The sequence below is a fragment of the Mytilus edulis genome, chromosome 11, assembly GCF_963676685.1.
Source record: "Mytilus edulis chromosome 11, xbMytEdul2.2, whole genome shotgun sequence".
NCBI lineage: Eukaryota > Metazoa > Mollusca > Bivalvia > Mytilida > Mytilidae > Mytilus > Mytilus edulis.
Window position 1 is genome coordinate 35,716,364 of NC_092354.1, and position 8,805 is coordinate 35,725,168.

Here is an 8,805-nt window from a genome sequence, read left to right on the forward strand (position 1 = left end):
ACTAATATATTGTAAGATATTTCTGTCTCCAAGCCAGCAACTCCAATGAACGAGGCACTATCCCTCATAGCATTCATAATGTTCTCTTCTGCAATAGCCAGCTGTGTGGTGGTGGTTTAACTCCAGTCTTGCTCATTTCCATTCTTTTATTTGTATTTTTAATTAGCACCCCGACACATATCGCGATATCTGCTTTATCACTTCTCATGCAGACACCCAATCCATTAGCCTCCTCTGTTGTGGTTTACCACAATAATTTTTCTTCTGATTTGTCTGATTTGAATCTAGTAGTGGCTAATTACTTTCTAATGGCACTAAAAGATGAAGTTAGTCTGTTAACAGTATTAACTAATCCAAAGCTTTCCTTTGAATATGTTAACAGTATTAACTAATCCAAAGCTTTCCTTTGAATATCATAAGAAACTCCTAGGTAAGTGAAGCCTTTCATGTAGTTGATCTCTTATAGTATTAAACAGAGAGATCTTGGTGTTCATCTGATTTTAATTTTTGAAGCCTCTTTTGCTTATAGAGGTTCATTATATGAATACGTCGATACCTTGAAACCAATGTCCTGAGCACACTTTCTAAAGAAAAAAACATTGAAATGGATGACCAAAACTTGGGGTGGCACATATTCAAGTATTAAAGCTTGATTTCCATCAAACCTAACTTCTCAGCAACTAACTAATGCTCTATGACAAGGTTTTCATCTGACATGTTATTTCATTTCTGTGTATATAATCGTTGACTTATCTTAAACAAATGACATATGAGCATGGAGAAAATCAATAAAGTTCAAATTGAATGGTATAAGATTTATATGCTTACTAATTTCAAGATATAAATGTGCCAACAAAATATTGAAATTACCATTAGCATTCATTTTCAGAACCTTTTTTTTTCCAATTCAGTTGTTACATCACTATCTCTCTTTTTCTGTTTTGCTGGTGTAGCTTGACTAGCTTCTGATGATCAACTGATGGTATGTGTGGTCAACCATTAGATTGTTCAAGTTAGATTATAGCCATTCTTCAATTTTCTTTTTCCCTACTATATTGTAGAAAAACTGCAAACATTTCATCAAAACGACTAATTTCAGGGCAGCAAACCAACAACGGGTTGTCTTGATTCGTTAGAAAATTTCAGGGCAGATAGATATTTTCCTATTTAATATTGTTACCCTCATGTCAGATTAGCTATAACTGCTTCAGTTTCAAAGAAGAAGCCAAACATGTGTGTTTAAAATGTTCAGTTGAAGATGTAGAATAACTTCTTGTATTTAAGTGCTATATTTATGTGTGTTTAAAATGTTCAATTGAAGGTGTAGAATAAATTCTTGTATTTAAGTGCTATATTTTTTTCGTAAGGATATTCATTAAGAGTGATGCGTCATTTTACACTTTTTTTTACATCTTCCTAAATCTATTAATGAAACTTAACCCATATGAATTAAATTTATTTATTGAATTAATAAAGACTTGGATTTGTCTCCCTTTTTATGTTTTGATTGTTGCAAGCGACACTAAAACCGGTTGTATAATACAATTTTTTCGGTTCATAAGCGATACGCAATTATCTCGTGCATTTATAGGCGGGAATTTCAATATGAAACCAGTTGTTTCGGTAATGTTATTTCATTCTTTAACAAACTGTAAACGGGTGCAAGGACAAAAACCCACCACACCCTACCCTTAATTAAATATTTGTTTGCTGCCGTTATGATTTATAATTACAGATTTGGTATGCAGTCTTTACCAATCGTCATGGCTTTTAAACATGTTGACATTTGATGGATGATGATGTGATCTAACAAAGCTGAACATTACAAGCAATGTGTATGGCGGAATTTATCGTATTGTGGTGATGGATGCCCAGTTGTCACCTCTTCAGTACTGGTTGCCCTTTACTGAATCAATGAAAAACATTAATTATATTGTCATTGAATGATTTAATCTTTGGCCTTTTGAAAATCTAATTGTTGATATGATTTTGTTGAAAAATTAAAGCCATGACAAAATTCGCCAATTCTAAAATAGTGTTGTTTTTATTCATGAGTCAAATAATAGAATCTAGAGACACAGAAACTGTTTGTATGTCATAGGAATTCACCATTTTGCTATATGTTGGTTTGGTAGTTTGATATCATATACAATAATAGGAAAAACTAAACAATACATGTACAGGAAATGGAAAATAATAGCTTGTATACGTGTTTATAATACCAGAATATAATGTTTAGTCTATTTTAGATTTGCAAAAATTTCATACATTAAGAGTTAAGAATGTAAATACAAGCTTGAATTTTTAAACTATCAACATGATCAAAATATTTTATTAATATTTAACTATGCACCATAAGATTTTTAACCAGATTGGAAAGGTACAATTCACCACTCCCATCGAACACACCAATATTAATTGTGAATTCAAAATTTTGATTAAACTTATTTATTTTTTGTACAGGAAGCAGTGCTGCTGTCAATGAAAACATTCTAATGGGACACTTTGACTATTTATTTTCGTCACCTGAGATCCATGTTGGAGACAAAAACTGGAGAGAAAAATTACAACGTTTCAAGGTTTCCACAATTGTTGTTGATGAATTCCATACAATTGCAACTTGGTTAGCATGATGTAATAAGCTATCTCTAACAAAAAGCAAACAAACAGCACTTTTTTATGACTTAATCTTAAAGTCACAGTAAGGTCTTCCCACAAAATTTCTCGCCTCATTACAAATTTGAAATAACCCCTAGCACCAGTATGAGCAAAATTCTTTACAATACAAAATGATGATCACTTAACAACTAAATTAAAAAAATAAATAAAGAAGAATTTTTTTTTGAAATGATTTCAAAAAATTAAATTTATAGGCAAATAAATGTACATTTATGTAATAAAATACTTATTTGCATGTTAAATACTATCCAAATTAACTCATAATTTCTGTTAGAGAAGCAGTGGGAGCCAATTTGTTGTCTTATCATGGAAATGGGGAATGTCTCAACTGTTCAAGGTTCGACCTCTGTGGTTGTATAAAGCTTCACCTTGCTCAGCATCTGGTTTGATCTCTCAAACCTCCCTATACCTCTAGACAATGTAGTAGAAAAAAAACGCACAGTAAAACTCAGTTAAAAGGAAGTCCGATGTCATGAAAGGAAAATTAAACTGAATGTTTTCCTTCTGTACTTTTTTTTTGAGAAGGTAAACATAATTCACAAATTGGGAGTTTTTGACATAAAATTATATGTTGATGCCGACGAAAATACAATTATGTTGAGACAAAAAATAAAACACCATACCCCCTCGACAAAAAGAGGGTCAAAAGATACCAGAGGGACAGTCAAACTCCTAGATCGAAAATAAATTGACAACGCCATGGCTAAAGATAAAAAAAAAAAAGATTGATTGATTGATTGTTCGTTGCTTAACGTCCAGTGGCAAATATTTCATGCATATTCAGGAGGAGAACAAGTTCACAATAAATAAAATAGGTAGGTTGTTGTAATAGAGGCCATCTAGGATGATGGTCGGGGAAATTTGGACTGTCACTGGAAAATGAGGGTATATTGGATAGGGACAGAAATTTTGCCTTGCAACAGGCCACCTACGGACCCCTCAAAGAGTTGTTGCAACGGTTCTTAACGTGCAAAGAGCGTGACACTCTCTTTACACGAGGCATCGGATTTAACGTCCCCTTCTGACGGACGTGACTGCGAACTTGATACATCCCGCACAGCCAAACGGACGCCCCACTTCGGCAAGCGTTTTACTGCCGGTCGGGAGAAGACCAAGTGACCATATTTCTATACCCCAGTCACCTTTGGGACAAACACAAATAAAAGTACACATGACACAACATAGAAAACTAAAGACTTAGCAACACGAACCCCACAAAAAAAACTGGGGGTGATCTCAGGTTCTCTGGAAGGATAGGCAGAGCGTGCTCTACATGTGGCACCCGTCGTCTTGCTTATGTAATTACAAACTCAGTAAATAGTCTTAATTTTGTAGTTCACATTCATGGTGTCATTGACTTACAAAAATGTTTGCATACATAAATACTGTTTTTATTGCAGGGGTGAAAAGGAAGATGAAAGTTAACAGGCATTTAGAAAATGGTTTTCTTACATTGGAGAGTTGAGATCGTTGTTTCCAGATGCATCTATCTTGGCGCTTAGTGCCACATGCACGAAACAGAATTAAAAGTTTTGCAGTTGGATCCAAATGCAGTTGAAATAAGGATTTCTCCAAATAAACCAAATGTAAAGCTCGTTGTGAACAAAATATCGAATACCGTAGAAATGGCCATGTGCTGGTTAGTTGATGAACTCTTGTGACAAAGCTTTACCCGAAACAATGATATATTGTACATCAATCAAGGATGCAGCTAACATTTATGCATATATATCAACGGGAATTCAAAGAAGTTCAGATGTTTCATTCTGAAACTTCGCATTACAGTAAAAAAAGAATAATGGAATGTTTAGAAGATCCACCCAGTAGTATTAAAGTTGTGATAGCGCCTTAGGAATGGGTATAGATATGATTGGCTTTTCCATTGTCATAATTTATGGTGCACCAAAAACTATAGTTGATCTTATTCAAGACATGGGTCGTGTAGGGCGTGATGGAAAGGAGGCAGTTGCACTTCTTCTTCATAATTCCTACCTTTTGAGAGATGTTGAAACTGAGGTTAAGGATCTATTTAAGGCAACTGAATGTCGCAGAATTTCATTATTGGCACCTTTTCTGTCAAAAACAGAACTTGAAGAAGAGAAAAAAACTACAGGTTAATATTCCTGTTGTGACTTGTGTGCACCTAAATGTCTATGTGGGTCATGCAATGAAGATAAACACAGAAAAATTTCAAACATTTTGAGCAACCGATCTAAAAATGTACGAAATCTAGCTGACCGAGCACCTGTCCATTCTACTTCTACTACTAGTTCTACTATCTCTACCTTACCTGAACAACATGTTTTGTCTTTTAATGTTCCGCTCTCAGATCCACAACCAACGTTCAGTTCACAGACAAACATGAATAGCCGGGTAAACTCCATTTTTTATGAAATAAAAAAATGGTAAAATTTTTTTTTTGAGGGCAATTAATCCTACAAGAAGTCATCTGACAGTTTTGACAAGTATAGACAATTGGCAGAGCTCAACATCCTGAACATTTTAGCTCTTGTCAGATTTTCTCTTTATAATGGTTTTCAAAATTATAGACAAAGGGTCTCTTGACCCCGATTAACTTGTCTATTCTGTCCATATTTCCTCTTTTTCGTCACATTACAGGTGCTTGAGAAAAATGTTGATGCAAGCTTTTAAATGAAGCAGGTATTTTTTGATTGGCTAAATATTCGTAGAAGGCGGGGCTTAATACTCGACAGAAAATCGCCTAAATCATATAATTTTTCCATGACTTTTTACAATTTTTCTATAATTACCCTGACTTGGACCATTCCGCATCATAAGGCAACGATTGCTGCAACGCTGTTTCATCAAAAGATGGTGAGCTGGACATATTTTTTTCTCCATCACGGCGTCGCGTGTACAACGACGCATGAACATTTAATGAGATTGAACGGAGTTATCTGCCCTTGTCGAAAGTAGTGTAAAAACGGCCTTAATGTAGCTGTGTTAACCATGTTTTTTTTTCTTTGGTTGTACAAGGGTGACTGGGGAACATAAATATGGTCACTTGGTCTTCTCCCGACCGGCAGTAAAACGCTTGCCGTAGTGGGGCGTCCGTTTGGCTGTGCGGGATGTATGAAGTTCGCTGTCACGTCCGGTCAGAATGGGAACGTTTAATCCGATGTCTCGTGAAGACAGTACCACGCTCATTGCATGTTAAGAACCCTTGCAACAACTATTTGAGGGCTCGTAGGTGGCCTGTTGCAAGGCAAAATTTCTGTCCCTATCCAATTTACCCTCATTAACCTGTGGCAGTCCAAATTTCCCCGACCATCATCCCAAATGGCCTCTATTATGACAAGACCTACCTGTTGTAATTATTGTGAACTTATTCTCGTCCTGAATATGCAGGAAATATTTGCCACTGGACGTTAAGCAACAAACAATCAATCAATTGATTGTTGATCCGCATCTACTTGCTGTCATTGAAAAGTAAAATCACAAAAATAATGAACTTAGAGGAAAAATCTAATCGAAAAGACCATTATCTCATGGCAAAATCAAATAACAAAACACATCTAAAACGAATGGACAAAAACTGTAAACTTCCTGACTTGGTACAGGCATTTTTAAATGTAGACAATGGTGAAAGTAGTGCTGACATTATTAGATTTTCAAAAAAAAACTGTCATCCAATTGTAATTATCTTCATCTAAAATATTGTCTTATGAAATTTTGCGCTATATGCCATTGTTTTATTAATTGGCTCTTTTTCACAATTTATGGTACGTTTTGTTACACACACAATAACAATGTTAGTGGTATGAAGAAACGTAAGAAAACATGGAAGACGTCATAACCGTTAAGAGAGATAGCTATATTTTTGGTATATGTCAACTACTGAACTATGTATAGGCTATTTACGTGGAGTTGACTTTTCATGATCTCCGCCCAAAATCCGGCATACGCTTCCCTAGAGACGGTATCTGCTTCTACGCCTCGTTCATCCACAAATTCGACATTAAATTATCATACATTATCAGGGCATCAGCATAATTGACAATCGTTTCTTCTATGCATACTCTTCCTAAGAAGTCCCTAGATGAAGAGACGATCCTTAACGTTTTAGAGATAATCGTGTGAATATACCTGGCATAACAATTATATTGTGTACGTCACACATATTAAATTATAAATTTGTCGTTGATGGTATGAAGAGGTGCACTTTTTAAAAAAATCCTTTTTACGTAAAAAAATGAATTTTAATTTAATCCAACTTCTGTTCAGATACAATAAGTTCTGTCATTATAGGCAGCGACTTCATCTTGACAAACTTAGTCAAGTCTGTTCCTTGGGAACGAAGAAAGCAACAACCAGATGTGGATACTTAGAGATCTAATAGTGTACATACAAAACTTATCTACACATAACACCAATTTTCCAAATTTCGAACTAAAAGACATATTGAAAGAGTTAGTATCGCTTTCAAGTTGTTTCATATAAAAGAATGGGGAAACGAAATATGGTCGCTCTAGTCTAACATATCACCAAAGAATTTGCAACACAGAGAGTTAGATAAAACAAACATTAATGACTTGAAAATCGTAACCGTGTACTCACCGTGTATCATCAGTACACCGGATACAGGTACTAACCAAGCGGGCATGATCGATTTTGACCTTACAAGGTAACGAAAATTTTTGTTTTGCTTTATCAATATTCAATGTACATTTCTCAATATTTGAAATTCCTGCTTCCAAATAATTTTTGCATCGATTTTCCCTATTCATAAAACAACTTTGATATTCAAATGAGAACAATTAACTTCTTCATGCGCAAATAGTTGTGAAAGTTATCAACCACTTTCAATTTCGATACAGTTGTTGAGACATCTACAGGTTTTATCTGAAAGAAACCTAATACAGGACATTCACACCCAGGTAACCTCCAAATTTTATAAGGAGTTCTACCAAATGGAAGATGACCCACAGATAAATTTGGACCCAGACAACATGATCCATCGTTCGGCCCTATAATATGTGTACTTGCCGGCAATTGACAGAAGTAAGAGTTCAGAAATTGTTGGAATGGTCACAAGATTTGAGTTGAGGGACACATGTTCCCATCACAGATATGGATTTCGGGAATGTTAGATAACATGAGCTCGGGATATACACCAACATCCGAATTATTTTTGGGTAAATCCAAGCATTGGGGATAAATTGGATAGTTGTCTTCAAAGATTTGGGCTTACTTTAGATGATGTTAGACTTGAAAAGTCTCTTGCGGTTCCTGAAGTTCAGCTAAAATAATTGGTTTCATCGATCAGGAACTCAGTAATAAAGAAAAGTTTAGGCAATGTGCAAAGGTGTTGGACACTGAAATGCTAAAGGCCTAAGAAATTAGAATAAGCATAATGATTCATTTTTTATATTTATTTAATTAACAGCCAATTTTCTGATAACTACCCACAATTCCCTTGGTTAAATTACTCTCTGAAGAACTGTTATAACCGTAAGAAACAGAACAGAACCAAAAAAAAAAAAACCATACATATCAAGTCATGCACACATACAATTATAACTTTTAATTTCACTCCAACATGAAGCCTTGTGTATTTAAAATACCGAACTTTATGTTTTGCACAAACGAGTCGTAACTGGTACATAGTGTTGGCAGAACAAGAGTGTTGGTACATGGTGTTGCCTTCGGAAATCGTTCCTTTCAGAAGGTGACTGATGGGCTAGGATCAAACCTCAAGGGTGGTATGGATTCTGATCCTGTCGTGAGCATTAGAATAGTTTCAAAAGTTACATCAGTTTCTTCATCTGAAAAAAAACAACCCACAAGAATTTACAATTATTTTCAATTAATTACCTCCAGAATGACGTATAGATGTACTAACATACAATTATAATATACCCTACAAATTTTATCTAATTTGCCTTTGCTTATTTTGAAAGATACACAAGTAATTTTCATTCGTTATTGATTTTTTTTTTTTATTTATCAACACCTTTAATTGTATCGATTAAGCTATACAGTCCTGAAGACCAATACTTTATACTTTCAGAAAAATAAGCCATCTGCTTCATGTCAGCTACTGTTCTCCATTTTGATCGAGGTGCAAAGGTTGTCTGAATGTGGCTGTTACCAACGACAATTTTT

The 8,805-nt window shown here is 34.9% G+C and overlaps 1 pseudogene; it reads left to right on the plus strand.

Annotated features, from left to right (window-relative positions):
- The first annotated feature begins 372 nt into the window (after positions 1-372).
- On the plus strand, positions 373-4,841 carry LOC139494218 (probable ATP-dependent DNA helicase RecS; annotated as a pseudogene).
- The last annotated feature ends 3,964 nt before the right edge of the window (positions 4,842-8,805 follow it).